At 34.1% G+C, this 24,860-nt stretch overlaps 1 long non-coding RNA gene across 2 annotated transcripts; it reads right to left on the bottom strand.

The window, feature by feature from the left end:
• Nucleotides 1–4,906: 4,906 nt before the first annotated feature.
• Nucleotides 4,907–23,004, bottom strand: LOC136843260 (uncharacterized). Of its 2 annotated transcripts, none has more exons than XR_010854499.1 (3): nt 22,947–23,004; nt 22,158–22,274; nt 4,907–14,048 (listed from the first exon to the last, which is right to left on the bottom strand). It is a non-coding gene; the product is annotated as an uncharacterized lncRNA (long non-coding RNA). The 2 variants fall into 2 exon arrangements; XR_010854500.1 differs by lacking the exon at nt 22,947–23,004 and adding an exon at nt 22,712–22,940.
• Between the last annotated feature and the right edge of the window lie 1,856 nt (nt 23,005–24,860).

The raw sequence follows: 24,860 nt of genomic DNA, 5'->3' as shown, positions 1-24,860 counted from the left end.
ACAAAATTACCTTCAATATAACAACATTACAGCTTTCTCAAATGTACATTTCATAGCCTTTCACTTAGCTGTTCTAGACGAAGCTATAGAGTGTTCTCATTGTTTATACCAAATTATGACATAGTCCTAATGTAACTGCTAGTCTGTAGAAAACATACCGAATTAACTTGAACTAGAATTCAGCTCCTTAAGCCCCTAATTATCAGATTATTTTGCATATGCGTATATTGCTTTTCTGTTTAGTTCATCCTCGTTCAGTCTACGTTTTCGTTATTTACCAAAATTTCAACATTTAGTTGGGTTACCCATTTTGATAATTTTTTTTTTTTTTAAGAATCAGTGCACAGTGAATGGTTTAAAAAGATTCAGCCCCTTCTGTTTTATACAAATTCTCAATTTGCATTCCAATTTCAAGCCATGGGTACAGTTCTCACTGGCTGAAATAGGTCTGTAATTAATGCTTATAGTATGTCATTATTTTTTAGTTAAACCAGAACTATTTCAAGCCTCAAAACAAAGCTTTCTCGTGTGCTCACTCATAATTTATTGAGAGTTACCATAACAAAACTCGCATGAACTCCATCATAACTAACTGTTAGCTGTCAGTCTTCAAAACGGTAAAAGTATAAAGGAAGCTGCGTTCACTGACTCGGTTCGTTTAGCCTGCCAGACATTCATATAATCTTTTAGGCAGTTATTTAGCCTGCCTGACAAAACTATTCGCATGGAGATTTTTATTTAAATTGCATTATAATACCAACATGAAAATGTCCTCTTTTTTCTGATAATTCAAGATGTACCGCGTTATCCTGAATTTTCATCCTTTCTCTAGTCTCAGTTGTGAGAAAGCCTATAAAACACATTTAAAATATATAACTGTACCAAGATTTAAAGCTAATGTATAAAGTGTGCTTTCTGGTGTCGAGAAAGCGCGCACAAAAAAGAATCTAGATGTTGAAACTAAATATATAAAGATAAATTTTCAATACTAATGTCTTTAAGTTACAACAGGGAAATAGACCTAAGTAAATCTCTCGAAAACTTTTTTGATTTTTACCTGACTCCTGCCTAGGTCTACCTGCTCAGAATTGATACTTCCGAGACCAATTTCATCGCATTTAAGTTCAGAATTAGGATCTGAATGACGATTTCAGCGAACTGAAATTCAAGACTCGATATTTTTTGTGTTGTTGGGGAGGGGGCGGGCGGGATTTCATTGCGTTGAAGTTCAGAACCGAAACTTTATAGTGACTAGTTTCATTCTGTCGAAGCTCGGATAAGTGATATAGCAACTCCTTTGAACTTGGTAACAAACTTTAGTGGTAGATTTTGATGCTTTAATATGAAAAATCTTAGCTTTTGGCGAAATCTTGAACTGAAGATGAGAAAAAAATTTAATACAAAGTAGTTCAGAGCTTCCTGTGTTTCTGGGGACAGATTTAAATTCACTTTAGATTAAAATTTTACAGGGGACAGATTTCAGCAATGCAGTTCAGTACACTGACTGTTACAACTCCGTTTGAGGGACAGATGATAATGCATTAAAGCACTAAATTACAATATTTGTGCGTAAGATTTTATATTATGAAGTTTGGAACTATTATTTTTAGTGAGCATTTCACTACTGTGAAAGTCAGCAAAAAAACTTTAGTGGTAAATTTCAGTGGACATGAAATCAGAAGGTAGATTCTAGTGGCATTTTACTTATCAGTTATTCTCAAATGGAATTCTGATGATGAACTCAGCGCTGAAGTTTATCCGTAAGTCTAAATAATATTTAACTGCTCTGAAGAACGCAACTTAAATTGTTGTGATATTTCACTACAAAAGTGAAAATAAATGTCACTACATTTTAGTACAGAATGGTAATTTCAGTGGAAAGCTTTACTACACAACCTCAGAACAGAACATTTTATACAACAGATGCTCCTACTGATTTTTTTTTTTTTTTATAGCCAGATTACATAGTAGTTTAGTTTGAAATTGAAGATTTAGTGACAAATAATCCTGCAGTAGAGCTCAGAACCAAAAATTTTGCCTAGAAACTGAACCGCAATGATGCTCAAGCTATTGCATATTCAGTGCATGAATTCCCTGCACTGGACAACCTCATCAAGAGATGCAAAAGATTTTTTTTGCGTTTTCAAAATGAAGCTTGACAAAGAGGCAACTTGTACAGAATCCTGTTGTAGATGACACCCTCCCTTCTTAGAAGAAAGATGATTATAGATACTGGAGAAAACAAGAGAAATTTAGAAGAAGCAAAAGCTTAGCGATAGGGGAAAGTAGAACAGATTCTTGCAATATAGTACGATTGCTAATCTGCGGAAAATTTTGACAGATAAATGCTTTATTTACACAAGCCTGTTTGGTAGAATAAACTAGAACGGACTAGATAAACTGGTGTCCCAGAAACATTCCAAACATTTGTTGCATGGAGTGTTTCTCACCATATCTTTAGTTCAATTCGTTGTTTGGGAACTGAACTAGCCATGCTAGGAAAAGCCAAGATTCTCAGTCAAGCTCATGTATAATTTTTTTCTTTCTTTTTTGAGGGAATGTATCTTCTGTTCAAGTACGAACATCCTTAAATTCTGATTGCCTGCCAATGCGTTCAAAATGTCAACAGAAAAAAGGTATTAGGAAACGAGAGAGAGAGAGAGAGAGAGAGAGAGAGAGAGAGAGAGAGAGAGAGAGAGATGCCACAGCAAGGCAAAGTGGGAACAGACCCCCCCCTTTTTAAGACTACAAACTTGCTTCTGGAAACAGATGCAAGATGGAATGATTTAAGAAACTCAAAGATAAACGCGGCGTTCCACATTCTCGAGATAAATGTCTCACACTTGGGTTTTGCACAACTCCCCATGAAATGCGTCGAATTCTAAACCTGACGTAATCAAAGATGGCAATGTATAGTGAGGGAACACAACCAAAAACTCTTTATGATAAATGTTTAAAAGAGAGAACCTGTCAGAAGTAATAGAACCTGGATACAGTTTAAATTAAAAGTTTACTATTGTTGCTGTTGCTAAATAAAGCTGGCCTTATACCAGCACAAGTCCTTGCGCAACTCATAGCTATACAAACCCTTTGCATCACGAAAGATAATTGCAGCCTTAGATTAAGGCTTTGTATCAGCCTGTGCCGATTGTGTGAGTGTCACTGATTGGTCGTTAAAAATTGAACCAACTCGACGGATAACCAAACCACGACAGAAGTTAATAAACCAAAGATGATAAAACAGATCGATGTTCTCCAGGAAGAAATTTTTCTGAGAAACGAAAGAACTCCAGACAATTCTACTAAAAAACACTTTCCACTTTACTCCAAGTTCTCCACAAATTCAGATAGTCTTATGAATCTCTGTCAAAGATTGACTCTAAATCTCCACAGATTCGAGCCGTCACTTGTGTGAATGCTTCAACAGATCCAGAGCAGAAAAAAACTTCTCTAAGGAAAAACTAAACAACAAATACTTTGCAATATTCTGTGGTAACAAGCATTTAAGAAATACTGAGAAACATTGAATCATAATTATTTCTTAAGAGAACTGGCCAATGGTACGGACAAAGGCAACCTAGTGCCCTTTGCTTGACCAGGCCAGAAGAAAGCTGGAAAAAGGAAGAAGGAAAAAAAGGTGAGGATACCACCACAGAGAAATGCAGATGGGTTGTCATTTTCAGGAAAAACAGAAGCAGGAAGAGAATTCCAAAGTTTGACAGAAGAGAAATTGTGTACAATGTTAGTTTTTTTCCCCATAAGGAATATAAAATCTTCAAAAACCAGTCATGAGTGTTTTGTGAGGAATGAAAAGTTTTCATAAGTTTCTTGTTTTAAAAAAAATTTTTGTTTTCAATAATTTGAGTTTTTTTTTTTAATAAAGTAAAGCAGCATCAAAACCAGGTCGTATATAAGTATTCTGATGAGAATACAAAGGATTTAAAATCTAGCCTTGAGCGTTCTGAAAATAATATAAATCGCTCAGTGGAGAGGAATGAGCATTCTGAAAATACAAAGGACATTAAGATGTCAGTTATCAGTGTCCAGAGAATGTGCTAAGCACTCGAGTCACTCATGAACATTCCTAGAATAATTTAAATCATTCCAAGAAGCGTTCCTGTTTCTGAAATTGCAGAGGACTAAGGTTAACTTAGGGATGTTCTTCAATGAACTTTAAGACATCCATTCAGTTTTAATACAAAGCACTCTTCAGTTAAGTGACCAATATTCTGAGAAAGCAACGCGCTTAGGGTTATCCATAAATGACCAGAAAATAAATTAAAGCACATTAAACATTCATGTTTTCAAGAAAAAGCAAAGCACTCCAACAACGTTTTAGTGTTTTCGAAAAATTCAGAGCACTCTCCAGTATGTAGCGATGATTCTGTGAGAATGAAAAGAATTCAGAGTTACCTATGAGAGACCAGGAAAGCTAAGCAAAGCAATAGAAATGCAATACAAGTACTCTAAATAAAAAGAAAGTACTCAAGCTAGTCATTAATGCCTTTAAAAATCAGCAATTAGTCATGAATATTCTGAAACAGACCACCTCATTTCAGAGTAATGAGTGTTTGGACCCAAATTTATAAAGCACTTCGTAGCCCTTGATGACTGTCGCCAAGAATGTCAATTCCAAAATCTGTAGGCTGCCATTACAAGAATTGTGAAAAAACTTACAAACCACTGTCAAAACGCTACGTATTTTAAGGCCTGCAGCTCTTCGTTGGATGAGTCGGTAGAGTTGTGGCCTAGCACTCGCTAGGCCCGAGTTCGACTCTCCGGCCGGCTAATGAGTTAGAGGAATTTATTTCTTGTGATAGAAATTCATTTCTCGCTTTAATGCGGTTCGGATTCCACAATAAGCTGTAGGTCTCGTTGCTAAGTAACCAATTGGTTCTTAGCCACGTTAAATAAGTCTAATCCTTCGGGCCAGCCCTAGGAGAGTTGTTAAGCAGCTCAGTGGTCTGGTAAAACTAGAGTATACTTTTTTAAGACCTGTTTCTTAATAAATGTAGCGAATGGCAAGAGACAACCTTTGTGGTGTACGAATGTTGATGGATTTCTCGTAGTACCATCAAAATATTTTCATTATTATGATGCTATCATATGTTTCCGCCTAGTGAAATAACTAAACTATCTTTCCAAGTGCTGCGTCACTAACAACATACGAGAACATGTCCTCAAGTAACACGACATTAAATTGTCACCAGTAATATGACATTAAGACATCAAAACCTATCACCAATGGAATGAAATCAAAATATACGGCCAGTAATATATCAAAATGGCACATTGTAATACAGCACCAAAGTGTGTCACTAATATTATGACATCAAAACATGTCACCATGTCATAGGCCACCAGTATGTGCCAATAATATGCCATCAAATTTCATCAACATGTGATGTCATCGAAATATATCACTTAATATATCACCTAAACAGAGTACCAAGTAATATGGCATCAAAATGTCACCAGGCAATATGACATCAGATAGTGTGTCAAGTAATATGACATCACAATTTGTCACCAAACTTATAAGAGCAGATTCATATCACCATACGTTAGCAACAGCAAACGCCTATTATATAATAAATAGCAAGCCAGCAGTAGCAAGCTATCAAAGCGTGTTATCATGTGACAGCATCGCCGTGTTATCAAATTACAGTATCAAAGTGCTATCAAAATCACGCCGTCACGTGACATTCAAGGAAAACATGTCATAACACTTCATAACACGACAATAGTATTACATCGTCACCTAACATGTCCACAAAAACTTGATCAGTTCACATGGCAGAAAAATTATGTCATAAGTTATATAACTTCTAAGGTCTGCTGTAAAATAACGAGGACTTGTGTTTACCGTCATCATTCAACATCGAACGAAAACCAGCAAACACTGGTATGACCCCACTGGAAGATCAACTCTGGAATTGAATACTCCATGACCTGGAGCAATTTAAGCCAAATTCTCCCATTGTAAAGAAGTATTCCACATCTCACTGGTTTTTAATCTTAGCCCTGCAAAGCAAAGCAGCTCGACAACACTTTACAAAGTACAAAAGAAAAGGTTACTTAACACATCTTTTTTAGGAATTGTGTAATTTGTGCCCTGCAAAAGAAGGCAGTTTAATTACATTTCACAGCGTACAAAATAAAAGCTTCTTAAAGCTCTGAAAAGTAAACAAAAAGCAAGTAATTAAGAATTCTTGCAACTTTAGCCAGTTGCATACTAGATTAACTTGCTAAATTAACATCTCACAGAAGATACCACTAGGTTGAATTTAGCAGAAAATCTCACCAAAATCAGTTTTGAAGGATATCTGTCCACTGAAACCTTTCGCTAAAATATAAGTTGTGAAATTCAGTGCAATGAAAGCAACTCCATTCAGTATCATAATGCAATTAAAAAAAGCACCATGTGAGTAACTTTGACTACCAGTTAATTAAATGCCTAAAAACTTAAAGTCATCTGACATGCTAAAGAGACTAATGCAATAAAAACAACTTACTTTATATATTTCCATTTTGAGGACTGGTTTGCAACTTTTGCAACTTAAGACTAGTTTTAACAGAGACCTAAAAGTTCTGTTTGAAAACTCACAACTTGGTACAACTGAACATGGGAGGGCTTTCTTTCAAAGTAAATTTGTCTGGCACAACTAACAAATAACATTAACAAAAGCAACAATAACATTTATTTCACAACCTTCGCCAACTGTACTTAACACCTGTAAATCGGAATGAAAGAATAGAGTATTTGGTTAAATAGAAAGGCTTTCTGTTTGAACAATTCTCTGTGACACATATTTAAAAAAAAAAAAACTATTTTATCAGAAGGAACAACCAAAATAATTGATCAAATTTTGGTAGACAATGAAAATTTTAAAAACTGAACGGGGATGGAATAGATAGCATAGCAATTTACACATGAGCAAAATCTGGTAGGTGTCCGGTACAAGGAACTAAATTCTTGTTTAAGGTAACAGTGTATATCTTTCCACAGTTTTTTCAAATTACAGGACGACTACTTGCAATAAATTGGTAAAACCAATGCGAGCTTGTTTATATAACTTTGCATATGAAAGCTAAACACACAAATATAAAATGCACAGCATTGAAATCTGTAAAGTTAAAAGTTATAAAAAACTTAATTTGGTATGAGTACTAAGAACTGTATATACTGCGTTTTTCTTTTACATTAATTTACGGGCAGTAGAATATGCATTCGTGAATCTACCAACGTACAGAATCTAAGTGGTTCAGTGTTCCACGTGAAATGGAAAAGGTTGACCTTTGACCGAATCTAGCTTATCCTGTAGGTGAGGAAACTATAGGACAGTCAAAATACGATTTGCACACATTTCCTCTCCTCTCTCACCTACCTGATCATGTACACAGTACACGGGATAACTATTTATCAGTCGATTATTAATAAGCTTTTACGTCATATTAGCCTGCTTGTGAAACAGTTGGAACGTGTCCTGTATAATGAAATGCTACTGTGTAAGGTCTAAGGATATATGTAATTTTTGAAGTCAAATAGGCCTAATTCTTGTTTAGATCATGACTCGATATTCTCAAATTTTCCTCTTTAAAAAAGTTGTAACTTTTGAAACTTTAAGGATCTCAGTTAACATAATATCAACTACTTTCAGCAAAACGTAACAGTAAATGTAGATGAAGTTAATTCTGCATTCTGTAGAAATGAACATGTAGTGAACGCAACTGAACTTTACCACATTTTCATATGTTCATTATGTCGCAGGAAACAAGATTCTTAGTACAAGTATCACGAGCTGACTTTGATTTACAGTCAGCCCTAAAAGCGTTGGGTTGTTCAGAGAACGTTTTCTGTAGCGATCTGGGACTGTGAAAAAAATTTTCAGAATGTTAAGTAATTGCTGATGTTTCTAACACACTAATTATTGCACAAAGGACCAACAAACAATAAGTTGCTATTAATCATTCTGCTTCACAATTTCATCTATCGTAACCTATAAACTTAAATAAAAAAAAATGACATGAACTATTTTCAACAAAAGCTGTTCAACATTACAGTATTCTGTAAAGTATAAAATCCTGTTTCTAAATTAGCCATCAACTTCTCCAGCCATTGCAATAGCTAACCATACAATTGTACATTCTGTTTCCAAGCCAAGAAAATCAATGAAATGGTAACTGGTTTCTGTCAAGTGAAGATATTAACGTCCATTACCATTGGAATAGTATGGCACACAAATTTACAATTCAGTTTTCTAACAAAAGGGAATCAATGGCACAGTAATCACTTTCTGTCAGATAAAGACAACAGATAAACATTTGACATATACTACAGAGGATGAAGCATATGCCCATTACAAAATCTATGGGCTCGTTATACCACTTTTTACAAAGTACCGAATGAAAACATGCTTACATATACAGGCAATCAAATCCTCAGCAAACGATCAGAGCCAAATGATCTATCCCTGCCACTCCTACAACCCGCTTCAAGTTAGCTATGTGTCAAGTCATTTAACCTTATGCACCCCTGACCAACTGGCATCACATTAAACGGAATAACCCTCCAGCACTGGACATTGGAAAAGCACAAACATGGGTCGAATATAGACCAATTCCATATCTTGAGTAATCGTTATCCACTCAAATTCTCCATCAACAACTCAATTTTCAGACATTTTTTTGCTTTGAATGGCTGATGGCTCCGACTCGGTTAACCTCCTGCTGAGGACACTTTCCTTGCCTCCCTTTGAGCCACTGCAGACGTTGGCTCAGAGCCGTCTTCTTTATTTTTAAAAATCCTTTCCAGTTTTGTACTATCTACTACACAGATCCAGATACATATGAATGGATACATCGATTTAAAAATTATGAAAGAGAGCTTCTGTACTTAAACGCTTTATTAGGATTGAAAACTAAATACCATCAATTTAACTCATAAGTGACTTTAATGGCAAAACCTTTTGTAAGGAAATACTAAAAACTACACTTCTACTTGTATCTTTAAACAGTTGTCGTTACTCTAAGCTCTCATAAAGCCTTCGAGAGAGAATGTATTTTCTAGATCAGTCTGACCTTATACAAATTGTATGGGGACACTGAATTTATTAATTTCTGGGTATGACTAACAAGCGATTATTATTATTATTATTATTATTATTATTATTATTATTATTATTATTATTATTATTATTATTATTATTATTATTATTATTATTATTTCATGTAAATTCATGTTTTATTTAAACTCTAACCAAAATCAAATATTAAATAACTTAAAAGAAATACAATGACTCAAAATGGAAGCATAACATTCACTCATAAATACTAAAAATTTAAATTTATGAAATTAAGGAGTAACGGGTTGGTAAAAAAATTTCCACTGCTAAACTATGATGAATGTTAGCTGAACAAGAATTAAGACGTGGGAATGTGAGGCAAAACGGGTGTTACTTAGCTTACTTTATGGACCTAAGCCCCGCAGAAGGGGATAAAAGAAGTTTGTATAGTTTTAGACTAATAATTACAAATTGATTCCAGCAGCAGGATGATGTTGGTAGGAGAGATACAGATATTGGTATAATCTAAATTGTCCAATGTATAATTTATCTTAAACATTAATGGTTGCTGAGAAAATATTTAATATTTTACTCACAAAATCAGTTTTTTCCAAGTTCTGTTAACAAATGCGACTTTCGAAATAACTATTTCCTCTTAACGTAAAACATTAACTGGCATTTGAACTTATGTGGTCTTGTGTCAGGGGCAGAGTTTTTAAACCAGTCAGAAAGAATTAAGATACTAATATCTGAATAACTAAGCAAAATTCAAAGAAAGCTTAATGAGAGTTGTGTACAAATCTCCATAGATTATAGCGGTACAGAAGTTCTCTAAATATACAATATAAATTTTACAATATCAATATACAATATAAAATTGCAATATAAATTTTACAATGCAGATATACAATATAAATTTAGTTATTTACGTTTTACAATATACATTTTACAGTTCATGTTACAATAGTAAGTAATTTTCATTCTTAATACTTCAAAATTGTAAAAATATACATCAAAATAAATTTGCAGCAAAGAAAATATTTGCATTTTATCTGAATTCTGTATCATGACCAATTTGAACTCTCAAAATACTTAAGCAAAATTCATTTACTTGTATTTTGGATAACTGCAAAATTATGAAGAAGACATTAATTCAGCTAATATGGTTAGTTAACATTAAATTTATAAAATTTCTCTAACCTCATTGTAAGCATTTAAAAACGAAGGTAGTCGACAAAGGACTGAGTTCAAGGCACTACAGAACATGACACCAAAACAAAATTATGTATTATGCATTAATATTTAATATATTGAAAAAACACCTTTAGGGCATAAACGCATAGTTTTTGGAAATCGAGAACCACTAGTTGAATTGAAGTCTTTTAAAAGATTATTCTCCCAATATTATGAAAGACATCAACGCTTTAAGATAGTGATCGAAATCACGACTTACTTTAAATGACTTAAAAATCACACTTTTTGAGATTAAAGTACCATGCAATTTTAAATATTTTCTATCACAATATATTACCTACTAAACCACCATACATTTTAAATATCTATCACGATATTTCCCGAATCTAATCCTAAAAACAGTTTATTGAAAGACGTAGTGTTAAGCTATTGCCTTTGTTGTTTTAAAGCTTATTAAATGATCCAGATAAAATGCAAATTGTACCTTTACGTGCCTGTGAGGAAAACACACTCTTTCATCCTTGAGAGAAAAAAACTTTCATCCTTGAAAGAAATACCTTTCATCCTTGGAAGAAAAAAACTTTCATCCTTGGAAGAAAAAACTTTCATCCTTGAAAGAAAAAACTTTCATCCTTGAAAGAAAAAACTTTCATCATTGAAAGAAAAAACTTTCATCCTTGACAGAAAAAACTTTCATCCTTGAAAGAAAAAACTTTCATCCTGAAGAGAAAGAAACTTTCATCAATAAACTTTTTAAAAAGTTTCATCCTTGAAAGACAAACATTCACCTTTCATCTTTGAGAAAAAACTTTTATCAGAAACTTTCATTCTTAGAAAATTTTTATCCTTGAAAGAAAAATTCAACTACTTTCACCCTTGAAAAAACTTTCATCCATGAAAGAAAAAACTTTCATCCTTGAAAGAAAAAATTTTCATTCTTGAAACAAACTTACATCCTTGAGAGAAAAATCACCCTTGAAATAAAAAAATAATCATTGAAAGAAAAAACTTCCATTCTTGAAACAAATTTTTCTTGAAAGAAAAGAAAATTTCATCCTTGTAAGAAAAAACTTTCATCTTTGAAAAAAAATTCACCTGAAAGAAGAAAACTTTCATCTTTGAAAGAAAAACTTTCATCCTTGAAAGAAAATACTTTCATTCTTGAAAAAACTCACAAGCAAATTTATACACACACTTTATCAATGAGAAAAACTTCATCTGAATCAGTTGATAAAAACGGGCAGGTAGCTACGAATATAATAAAGTCCTTAACAGTAAATTGTTTAAACATTTAAAAAAAATTTTGATTTGATTCTGTTATTTCTCTTGAAAAAAACACTTATATGACACTAAAGTCCTTTTGAAATAAGCACATTTTTACCATTAAATACCTAAATGACTAGACTTTCTAGCTGAATACTATGTTATGAAGCTGAATATTTGTGAATTTAGATCAAGAGTCAAATACAGGATAAAGAATCTTTGATATTTAAGAAATTAAACTTACTAAGAAAACTAATAAAATTGAAACCATCTTAATTCATTTAGTCACCGATGCGTGAATGTTTAACAGCAGTTCAGAGCGAATAGGCCTGAGCAGACTACCATCTTGAATCATTGGTTTTGCAAATTGCACCAGCCTGACTCACTGTGTCAGCAATGAACTCTGCCCATCTGAAAATAGCCATTGAAATCACTAACTTGGTTTATATTAGCAAAGAGAACGAATCACTTGAAGTACGTATAGTATCAGCATGAACCACTGGCTAGTGAATATTATCATCCTCAGTGCATCAGTTTGAATCACTGTTAATGAGAAAAATATCAGCTTGAATCACTTGATGAAATAGCACCAGCTTGAGTCACTGAATATGGGAACATTATCAACCTGAATGCATCAGCTTGAATCACTAAATGTGCAAAAGGTATCAACTTGGAGTACTCATTTTGCAAAGTTTCACTTTGAGTCACTGGAATTGCAGTGCGTTTCATTAGCTTGAATCAGAGTAGGTGCAAAGAGCACTTATCAGCTTGGATTACTGGAAATGTGAAGCTGGAGTTGCAAAGAGTATTATCTTGTATAATTGCTGGTTGTGCTAAAAGTATCATCTGAAGTCACTGGATGTATAGCTTGAATTACTGGATGCCCTAAGAAAAGCAGAGTGATAGTCTGAATGACTGGATACATTAAGAATATAAACTTGAATCACTGACTATTCAAAGTCTATCAGCTTGAAAAACTGATTGTGCAGATTATCAGCTTGAATCACAGGATGTTTGATAGTAACAGCTTGGATGTGAAATGGGATGTTTGAAGAACGTCAGCTTGTTCACTCAGTCTGCTAAGAGACTGCCTTTTTTGACCCGCTGGACACGAAGAAAGTATCAGCTTCAATCACTGTATATCCAAAGAAATATCAGCATGAATAACTTTACGTAAAGCGGGGTTATCAGCTTGAACTGTTGGAAGCGTAAAGATTATCAGCATGAACCATTGGACGTAGACAGAATTTCAGCTGGAAACACTGAATATAAAGTATCAGGTTTAATCACTTGATGGTACTGAATATGCAGAAAATATCCATTGAAAATAATAACGAACTCAAATTATCATCTTGAATTGCTGAGTCTACATGGTCTATCTGCTTTAATCACTGGATGCATAAGGAAAATTAGCTTGACTCACTCTAAAGGCAAAGCAATTTAGTTTCATGGACTGATCTTGCTAACGATGGCCATTGGAATCTACCAACTCACTAGTAGTAGCAATTGTTAACGCTGGATGTGCAGACTCCTGCAGTCAAGTAAAGGTTGAACTTACAATACTTGGTAAGCGCTGAAGTTCTTGATGTACAAAGAACATCGAAATTACTTCATACACAATAGCAGCTGAAATCTGCAGCATCTAAAATGACTGCAAATGTAAAAAGCCATCGTCTGCAAATACTTGATGTAATAAGCATAAAGCTGAAATGTCATGATACATTTAGCTTCAGCTGAGCAGCAGTGAAAACCCGGTGGAAATTACTGGCCGAAATAAATCTCTTTTGATGTGATAAGAGCAGCAAAAGGGATTCCTTGATTACCTGAGAGAAATGTTTCAAACAGCTGAATGTACAAATAGCAGGTGAGCAGCAACTGATGTAACTAGCTTTGCTGAAGCATTTGGAATTGAAGGATATGCAAATAGTCCGAGAAGACATCACAAGATCGGCAGAATGGAGCAGATGAGTAATAATTAAATTCACCAGAAGAACAGAGAGCAGAATGTGTAATCCCTTAACACTGTGTCAGTAGTCAAAGCGCTAAGTAGTACTAAAATTACTTCATGTAGTAAGCATAGCAGTCAAAATTGCTTGATGTTTTGGGAACGTCACCAGATTAACAGTGGAAATCCAGAACATGTGATACGTCGATACTGAAATCACTTATATACTAGGCTCCCTGGGCCTAAAAAGTGTAGCACTTTAAATCGCCAGATGGATGATTATGGTGGTTCAAATCCCAAGCTGTGTGAAGCTTTACAATCTTAATTGTTCCTTGTGCTAATATTAGTAGGTGAATCACTGGCTGCGCTAATTGTACAAGATGAAGTCACTAGCTTGGCTAACCATTCAAGGTGAAATAATTGGCTGTTCTATTTAAAAGCAGCAGCTGAAATCATTGGATGTATGGAGAGCAACTATTGAGCTCACTAGGCATGCAGGGATGCAGTTGAGATCCATGGATGTATTGTAGAAGTGATTCAGCCATTTCCATTATTTTCCTGGTTTCTGGGACGCCTATTACCTGCAATTTAAGAGAAACAAACTTAAGGATACTGAAAAATATTGTTCAATTTATAATTTACAAAACTAAAGTTCCAAAATCATTGCAAATGCTCATTTCATCGGAAATGAACATTTCCATAACTTCTTTAACCCTATTGTAAGAACAGCAGAAATTTTGCAAAGGAATATGTTTTGTTTAGACAATGTTACTTGCCAAACAGGTACCACAACTAGAGAAATAAGATAATAGGGCGGGTGTTTGTACAGATTTCGAATATATGATATAACTCCCTGTTTCAGACAAATGTCCCAAAATATAGACTAATGGGCTCATTTTGGGGTCACAAACAATGTGGGTTGGGGTGAGCAGCTTCTTGCTAGGCTAGGTCTGATTAATCCTGGCTATCTTGCCAGGTAAGGGCTGGTTAGCTATAATATAACCAAATTTGAGTGTCAGGGTGGAGCTAAAATAGATTAATGCTGTACAGGTATGTCAAGTCCACAAAATTAATGGTATACAAATTGTACTGAAATAGGAATTTTTGAAGAATTGTGTAGATTTTCCCCAGAACTTTTTTTGTTTTCAACTAAAAAGTTGTCCATTCTATTTTCATTACTAGATCAAAAAGAAACTAGTACTTCTTGTAAATGTGGCATAGCTTTTGAAGTGCATTGCCAAATGTACTGTGGTGAAGAAGTCTTCTAATCTCATTTAATAACTCTAACCCAACTATACAAGAAATGGTGTGTCCCTTTAAAGCCCGTTTAATAGCCCAGGCAAAGGAAGTCGCCTACAATGTTTTCAAGTATTTTCTGCAGGAAAAAAAAAAAAAAAAAGGCCGGAACTTTGATATATCAAGATTGATGGATCGTTTTACAGGTGCAACAGGAGTGAGTGAAAGAACAATATTTTAGCTGCATCGAGAAGTTTATGATGAAGACCAGTCAGTTTTCCATGGTGGTAGCTTTCATGCAGGTAGGATGTGTCTGTGAAGTGCTCTGTGTAAAAGTGCCTGACTTGCACGATGTTCAAAGTGAATACGAAGAGGAGGAAGGAAAAGAGAAAACAAATACTGTAGAAATTAAATCAAGTAAAGGGAAGATCAAACTATCATACGAACATTATCTCATATATTGAAGCAGCATGTAAAGATGGAGCACTAAATACTGGAGAAGGATGAGTCAACCCAAAATGAGTGTGTCAGCAACCTGAGGACTTTGCTCTGGAGAAGTTCATGATGAAGGAACTTGCTGTGAAATGTGTGATGTATGGTTCCACTATGAATGTTCAGGTATCGAGGTCAGATACACACCCATACTCCGTAGTGATAACATACTGTACACCTGTAATAATTGCAATTGGCCTGAACAAAGAACACACAAAAACTCATTGAAGATGAACTTGAAGGAATAAAAGAAAACACAGAGATACAACAAAGTTGATTCAGGATTCGGCTCAGAAGACTAGTGACGTAATGATCAACATAGATGAAATCCAAAACAAAACTGACAATGTTGATGAAGATGTAAAGACCATGACAAACATAAACAAAACTTATGCCGAATCACCTAAGACAAAGAAAGTGCTTCTGATCAAATCTACAAACGAAGAGAACACAGCAGCAATGAACAGAGACAAATTGTGACTAAAATAACGGCGCCAGTTGAACAGGTTAAAACAACAAGAGATGGACACTTATTTGTAAGATTTCCAGACAGGAAAAACTTGGAAAAGGCAAAAACGGAGATTCAGAAAATCAGCAATACATCAGTAAATGAGAAGGGTAAACTTAAATAAAAAATAAAAGTAGTCTATGTCCCGAAGGATGAAGATGGTATTGTCGATAACATTGTAAAGAAAAATCCATGGATAGATAACCTCATTTCTAAAACTGACGACCTAAAAATCGTAAAGGAAATGATAGCCAAAGATGACAAATATAAACACTATATCATCAAATGCACACCACAAAAACGAAAGGCTATCTATGATAGAGGTGACAAATTGTGTACACAGTATAGCCGTTGCATAGTATACAACTGTTACATGACCTATCAATGCTATAATTGTTTGTCAGGAATCTGGTCATAGCGCAACAAACTGTAGAAATGACCAAGTTTGCCCTAGATGTGGTGAAAATCACAAATCAAATGAATGTACTAGCAGCATCTTCAAGTGTAAAAATTGTGCAAAAAAGACCATAGTGATACTAAACATAAAACGTATGATGGCAGTAAGTGCACAATATATTAAGAATATGTGTCAAAGGTGAAAAATAATATGGACCATGGCTTTGACTAATAATCTTCTATGCAATTTAATAAACATACAGTCCGTAGGAATTAAAGCTAACACTATTATAAATCTTATAAATGATCACAATCTAGATATATGCATGCTAACGGAGACTTGGTTAAGCAATAATGTGAATGATTGTTCTAAAATAAACGAAATGACATGACGCCAGGGTCACAACTTTTATCATGTACCGAGAGAAAAAAAAAACGGTGGTGGAGTGGGAATCTTTGTCAAAAAAGTGTACAAAGTATCAATAATTAGCCAAAACGTGTTCAGTGCATTTGAATATATCAACACCAAAATTACACGCATAAATAAACACATACAAATCATAACAGTTTATAAACCACCAAGCACAAGTAAGAGATCATTCCTAGATGAATTCAGCGACTTCCTCGACTTGCTAACTGATAAAAAATATACTGATTTGTGGTGACTTCAACCTACATCTGGATGATAACGATGACAAATATGTCAAAGAATTTGTAGAGTCACTTGAAAGTCACGACCTCGTAAATGTGAAAAAACTGACATTATTTAACCATACCATTGACCTAGTGATATAAAACAAAAACGAGATTGTGAGTGACATACAAGTTGAGCCTGAATGCGTGATATCTCCAATACATAAACTAGTTACATTTAGTATGAATATCTGGAAAGGTTATACACTGAAAAAAACTATCACTTACAGAAACAAGACCAACTTTAAAGCTGATGAATTTATTGTTGAGAGCATAAAGAAAATAAGAGAAAGAAGCCAGGAGTGCAGATGTAATTTGAGTAATACCCTGACTGGCGACCAAGTACGTGTAAGTTGTTTGACATTCTATAACAAAATGATATTGGCGTCAAGTTACAACGATAAATGTCCAGAAGTAACAAGGCAAATAACAGTTAAAGAAAATGCCAAATGGTTTGACAGTGAATTACGTGAAGCTAAGAAAAAGAAAAGAAAAATGGAAGATTTATGGAAAAGATCGAAAGAATCAAGTAGTGAAAATTGGTCACTTTATAAAACAAAATCATTTCAACGACTTGATTATGAAAACCAAAAAAATGCAGAGAAAAATCCCCAAAAAATCCATGGCAGTTTAGCCGGAATATTGGGACTCAAGAAAGAATAAGTTTTACCTGATGTAGCTAGTGACTGTAAAACCTGGCCGATAACTTTGTGAACTACTTTGAAGAAAAAATTAAAGAATCTGTCATATTTTAGTTAAGGAGAACCCTCCTGATCTCCCGGTGACCGGAATGAGAAATAATAATTCAGTAAGTTTGAAGAACTGAACATTAATGACTTTGATAAAACGATGAGAAAAGTAAAAAAACACCTATTGTGAAAATGACCCGTTTCCCATAAATGATATAAAAGAGGCAAAAAACTTGATCAGTTGCGGGAGCTATATTTTGATATTGTCAACATGAGTCTAGCACAGGCACCTTTCCCAAACAGCGAAAAGCTTGCTTGTATAAAGCCGGCCAATAAAGGAAAAGGTGATAAAGAAAATCTAAGCTTCTATAGACCAATATCGAACCTATCGTACTTATCAAAACTTACAGAAACGGAAGTTTACAAACAAACATGGAAACACTTGAAACAACTCAACATTATACCTGATGATCAGTCAGCATACAGAAAAACCACTCAACAGAGACTACAGTGTGTTCAATTATAAATGATATGGTTGAAATGATAGCAAATGGAAAATGTGGCATACTGGTTATGCTTGACCTAAGTGCAGCATGACACATTTGACCACAATCTACTGCTTGAAGACCTGAGAGCAGAAGGCATCGAAGATGACGTACACAAATGGTATAAAAGGTACTTAGAAAATAGGAAGGTTACAGTGGTTATATTAAATGTGAAATCAGAAAAGAAAGGCCTAACAAAAGGAGTGCCCCAAGGCAGCGTTCTGGGTCCACTGCTATTTGGCATTTGCCCAATCGAATTATCTAGAATCCTAAATAACCACAAGGTTAAGTATAAACTGTATGCTGATGATACTCAGTTCTATTTTCCTGTCGAAACGGTAGCAGACACCATTAGTAAAATTGATGCAATAATGAAAGATAAAAAAAAATGGATGTCGGCGAAGAAATTTTTACTTAATGAAAACGAAACAGTGTATGCTATTTGGATCTGACAGTGCACTACGGAAATATGAATACTTCAAAAGAATAACGATTGGTTCGTCAACAATAAATATTGTTGCAGCAGTGAGGAACTTTGGACTATTTATTGATAAATTGTCGATGAAGAACCATATACTGCGTATTACAAAAACCTGTAACTATCATATTAGAAACATTGCGTTTATTAGAAAATACCTAAACGAAGATACTCTGAAAACAACAATTTGCAACCAAATACTTTCAGGGCTTGACTACTGCAACGTTATATACTAAGGCTTCCCTAACTACCTAAAGAAAACTGCAAGTAGTACAAAATACAGCCGCCAGGTTAATAAAAAGGACTACGTTCCCGTGATAGAATAATTCCAGCACTAATTGACCTACATTGGCTCCCGGTAAAAGCTAAAATATAATATAAAATACTACTTACAGTCTTTAAAGCACTAAATAATGATTAACCAACATATCTGAGAAACTGCTTAAGTTTCTTTAGACCCGAAATGAATGTTGTAATCTGACATGCAGGTGAAGCATATAGGCTATTTGAACCTAGAACAAATTGTAAGTCAGGCGAGAGAGCATTTGTACACAGCGCACCAAGACTCTACAACAAAATCCCGCTTGAAGTGAAGAGCACACAAGAAGAATGCAAATTTAAAAAGGAGCTAAAGACACTATTCTGCAGGAGCTACGATACTGACGAGAAAACACTGAAAGACAATTATAAACAATAAGAAGCACCCTATTTTGAAAACGTACATGGGCCCGCTAGAGAGGGAATTGTCCCTGTGGAGGGCTGTACATAAAACCAAAGTGAAACAAGGTGAAGCAAAGTGAAAAAAGTGAACCAATAAACCCTCGTTCAAAAAATAAGTGCTTGAATGATTATGAAATTTAGGTCTTGAAGTGCTTGATTTTGGAAAGTGTCTTCGGTTTGCATTTAACCTTTATGGGAGAAATTATATCTCTATACCACTACTGAATATCTATCTCTGTATATATATACACACTGTATATATATCTGAACTACTAAACCAATGAATAGGCTATATAACTTGAGACTCAAACGGCAAAGTATCATAAAACTGAAAGCTATCGACATAGGGCTTGGAGTAAAGGATTAAGATTGCCCAAGAGGAGCCTCAAGGAACGTTCTCCTAAATGAAATCATGAAATCTATCAGCGCTGAATTAAAGTGTTTTAGCTCCGCACTGCCACTCGAATTTGGTCCTATAATTGGTAGGTACTTTACCTGGTGTCCCCCCCGCCCCGTCCTCCCAACCCCCATCATATATTTCCCTACTTTGTTAGAATTATTGTTCCCAGAAATTTATATTAATCATAAGTTACTTTTAACTATGTAAAATTATCAACTCTGCATGTGAACTAGACCAGGATGTGAATTAGATCAGATTTCTATGTATACGTGATATAAGTATTAAGAAAATTCCAACTAAGATCTGATTTCATTGAACATCATTTATACATGGGTGAAAGATGAAACTACTCTCCAATTATTCACTTGAGACAAATCAAAGCACATAAAACTGAAAAACCATTGGACAAATTCTATTAGGCTATTAGTCTCTCCTCTCATTAAGTGTGTTCATATTCATTTAGCAACTGAATTTGGAAATAATTGGAAAAATTTTTACTATTCAATTTCAAAGCACCACTTCTCTTATTGGAAGTTTCTGAAATTCCAAAAGTAAACAGAAAATGATCAATCGGCATCTTCAAAACTAGATAGTGGTCCTTTTATAAAGAAAAACTTTAAGATCTAATTGCAGAATTTCATTAACTTTTAATATTTGAGGGATTAAAATGACAAAAAAATACCTGATGGGTCTGTCCCTCCTCTACTCTTTCCACTTTCTTTTATTAAATTTTAGAACTGAACAATCGATCTTCAAAAGTCTTAACATTCAGGTAGCTAACTAGTTCGAGGAGCGTTACATTCTCCAAGGAAGATTACCTTCTACATAAAATTTTAACCTTGAGCATTACACTGCAGGCAGCATGAAAGATTCACCCCTGAACCTCTTCAGCCTTGATCTATTATAAAATAAAAAAAAAAAATAAAGGCGACAGGTGGTGGTGTTGAACAGCTTTATACTGAAACAATCCGCAGAAGGACTGGTTAGCAGGGACTAAACATCCCAAACGCTCAAACACCAGTTATTTTTTTCTTGCATGCCTTTCCAATCTTGCTTTTTTTTTTTTATTAACTGAAAGCCTGGATTACCTCTGTCCTCAAATTCTAGTATGTTTATAGGTTTTCACCGTTAAATTCGTGAATATGAAACTACAGTTTCGACTAATGTTACAATGTTACTCAAGTCAGTGTTATCTAGTATAAAAACAGTTTTTATAACAAGAGACAAAATGACGTGGTCAGAATCCGAATTATGCACGCGACGATGCAAAAAAAAAAAAAAACTCACTGGTTAAATGCACCAAAGCTAAATGTAACATTGAATTTTATTAAAAAAATTAATCTAAAAACTTTCTTGCCAGGAGAAATCTAACTACATTGATTTACAACAGTCTTCTCTTTTATGCTTTTCAGTAATTCTGTCTAGGTAATGAAATGTTCACTTTAGAGTATAAGCACAGCACCAGGGAAAACCTATTGACCGATTAGTTATTGTACTTAAAACCGGTTTCTTTGCATCGTTTAAACTATACGAAACTCCCTAACAATATATAACATCCATTTGTTTAATATACCCGATTTTATTTTGCCTAGCTGATATAACAACCGGTTAAGGCTTTTTAATTTTCCCTAAAGGAAATAAACTCTGTACAGAAATACGGTAGCAATGTGTGACATTGCTTCAGTTTACTATGCATTCTTCAGCATTAAAGTAATCAGGTAAATAATAAACGCAAAGATTAAATTTCAAGAAAAAGTCTCATTGGAGATACTAGGTAGCATAAGTGACCACATTTTAAACCAGGAGAAATTTTATCACTAAACCTGACAGGATTACCACAAGGTCCCATGCATTAGTATTCAAGACAGCCAAGATTTTATCAGCTAATTTACAAAGGCAAACTATTTTTCATCCTAAATCAGTGCTCCTCCTGTAGCTAGTCTGAATTACCCAAGTAAATATAAAACTTAAAATACAAATTGCTCTCATTTCACAAGGTTCCGGATATATACTGGCATATACAAGGTTCTGTGCAACATCTACCAATTCACTTACAGAACTGACTAAATGCCAATTTTCACTGCGTATTGTTCGTTATTTTAAGATTTTTGTGTGATCACCAAGGGTCATCGGATACTATGTTACTCCTAAAGTCCAATTCATTATATTTAAAACCTTTGGCACTTAGAAAACTAACAAATACCTTCAGAAGTCTTAATTTGAGCAACCTCTAAACCACATTAACTCCCAGTACCACAGTAAATTTATTATTACCGTTGGTAATCTTATTACAGAATACTTCAGTACCAGTGAGTCTGGGAAATTCTATTCTGATTATGAATATGTGAAAGTGCTACAGGAAGTTACATCAAGCTTAACTACTCACCGAATGAAATTGTTAGTGGAAGAGATGGAAATTTAAAATACGTGTACCAGTTAATATTTTATTCAATAAACATAGACACTAACTTCATTCAGTTATGGAAATTTTCACCCATTTAACTACAATATCCACCTTGTTGATGATGTTCACCTTGTAATATTTGGTCCATTTCGCAGAATTTCAGAGGTTCTGCCAGTAATCGTCAGTAGAGGTCATTCAAGTCTGCAGACTTCAGAAAACTAATGACAGCAAACAATCAGCCATCGCCTAGAAACAAGAACAAGATGCATCAGAATCGAAACAGTAAAATCCTTGTATTAAAATTCACGTTCAGTTTAACAGGTCTTAACATCCTATAAAATCCAGTCAAATTTTGGCAAACTAAGTTCCCACAAACAAATTTAGCTTAATATAGACACCTTTAGACACCCACATTACCAAATCTATTACAACTTTAATTATGAATTTCAAACTCAAGCAAAAGTCGCCATTTCCGTAGATTTGGTCTTCAGCAATGCCTTAATATAACGAGGTATAATTAGAATGTAAATAGCATCTTGAAATTACTGGAGCAACTTTGTGAAGGACTCAAATTTCCTTTCCTGAGCTAACCTTATCTAGTAATTACTATAGTTCCTAACTATTATTATTACCCTTTATATAATTTCTTGTGCCAATAAAAGACAAAAATCAATTTAGCCTACCTCTGGACCTTAAAGAGTACTCGGTTCTGATACAAATTCCATAAATAGTGTTTACTTAATCAGTAACTTGAGGAACCATTGAACATTTAAGGATCAATGAAAAAAAATTCACAGTATGGCTGGAGGAAAAAAGAAAAAGGACCAGGTCACTAAGCACTTCAAGTTCAGTCCAAGTGTGAAAGATTCTTCAGAATCAAAAAAAGCTGAAGTAAAAATAAAAATAAAAAAAGCTTACCGGATATTAACAGAAAATAAAATGTTACTGGCACAGCACAGCTGAAACTAAACTTTTGAAGTGGAAAGGAAAGAGCTCGGTGTTCGTTTTCATAAACAAGGATTCTTTAACCATGGAATGAAACGTTCATGAACTTAGTTCTCTTCAGAATCCTTGGGGAAAACTAGTGATTACTATTTTCTTGTCATGCATACCGTTTTCGTTACTCTCTCGTTAAAGAAAATGAAAGTGAAAACGGGAATCTCTCGTGACGTAAAAAAAACGGGTGAATTTCACAAAAATTTCAATATTGCTTAGCTCATTTTTTATTTATTTTCATCTGTTTTCAAAATGCAGCATCCTTGATTCTTTGCTATGAAAATTTTCCGCAAAAATCTTAATCGTTTTCCCTCTATAAAGGAACTCAAGTTTTATTGCCAAGATTCCATAGTTTTTATAAAAAAGAAGATATGTCAGTTATTGAGAATTTTCTGGCATCATTTCAATACCTTGCGTTTATCTCTTTTCGTATAAGACCATTCTACCATTTAGACGTTTCCTTACGTGAAAGGATTATCTAAATGGTAATACTGATAAAGATGATAAGGCTATAACATGAATACAAACAATGATCTGGTAGAATTAATATCTCTGAGTCTTGATTTGCCGAAGGCCGGGAATTCACCATGATTATCAACTTGATATTTGTATTTTTATAAAGATGTAAATTTTTATCAACCCCACATTTATAAAAGGAGATTGAATGACCCCATTTCACATTAGTGATTTACTGATACGCAAAAGGGACTCTGTAAAATTCCTTTACTTGAGTTTTCTGTGCTTTATCTTTCACCAAATCTTGGCACAGAATTAGAACATTTAATTCCTCTTAGATTTTTCTCTGTTCTGTAAATTACTTATGAAACTTTATATAATTTTTTTTAGTAACAAGAGTGTGTTTTACCTGAACAGGTTACTTCTGTAGATATCTGTCCTTCTGAGTCTGTATAACAGAGAATTAAAAAAAAAAATAATGATTATATTTCTCAAGAAACCCAGACGAAACAAAACACAATGTTTTCACTTCTTGGTCCCATTTCACTAGATTTCCAGCAGACGCAACACTTTCTCTCTCTCTCTCTCTCTCTCTCTCTCTCTCTCTCTCTCTCTCTCTCTCTCTCTCTCTCACCGTCAGGTCTCTTACGATTTATAAAGTGTGTTTATGAACATGTAATCATCTTGGAAAAATGGGACAAATTTCTTTTCCTGACATCAATATCTATCAGTACCCAGATGTGATGTGTATATATATATATATATATATATATATATATATATATATATATATATATATATATATGTAGTGTGTTAAAACTTGTGTGTGTGTGTATGTACTATTAGGACATCATTAAAGAGCTTGTAACTATCTGGCCTGAATAAATATTTCAGGAAATACCATAGTCCCAGAGAGCCTGTTAGTAACTATTCCTGAATAAATATTATATATAGATACCATATAGTTGTAATGAGGTCCTGTTAGTAAATATATATATATATATATATATATATATATATATATATATATATATATGTGTGTGTGTGTGTGTGTGTGTGTATATGTATATATACATATATTTATATATATATATATATATATATATATATACATATATATATTTACATATTTATATGTTATGCTTCCTAGCTATTAAATTAGGGATAAAGCTTTGACCTTATAGAGGGGTTTTAATCCGGACTTCCATGTTGTATCTCTCTCAGACCTTCCTGGAGAGGCACCACAACTATGTTGTCTGGTCATCAACATCCACATGTAAATATATATCTCATCCGCCCGGATGTACTCTCACGGTTCATGGCTACAAAATTAGGGAATATAATAAGGCTTGGCCCTTTGTGGGGTATTAGCCCATCAGA

The sequence above is a fragment of the Macrobrachium rosenbergii genome, chromosome 11 (assembly GCF_040412425.1).
Source record: "Macrobrachium rosenbergii isolate ZJJX-2024 chromosome 11, ASM4041242v1, whole genome shotgun sequence".
In the NCBI taxonomy this organism is placed as follows: Eukaryota; Metazoa; Arthropoda; class Malacostraca; order Decapoda; family Palaemonidae; genus Macrobrachium; species Macrobrachium rosenbergii.
The sequence above is the reverse complement of the archived record's forward strand: the minus strand, read 5'-3'. Positions and strand labels throughout refer to the sequence as shown.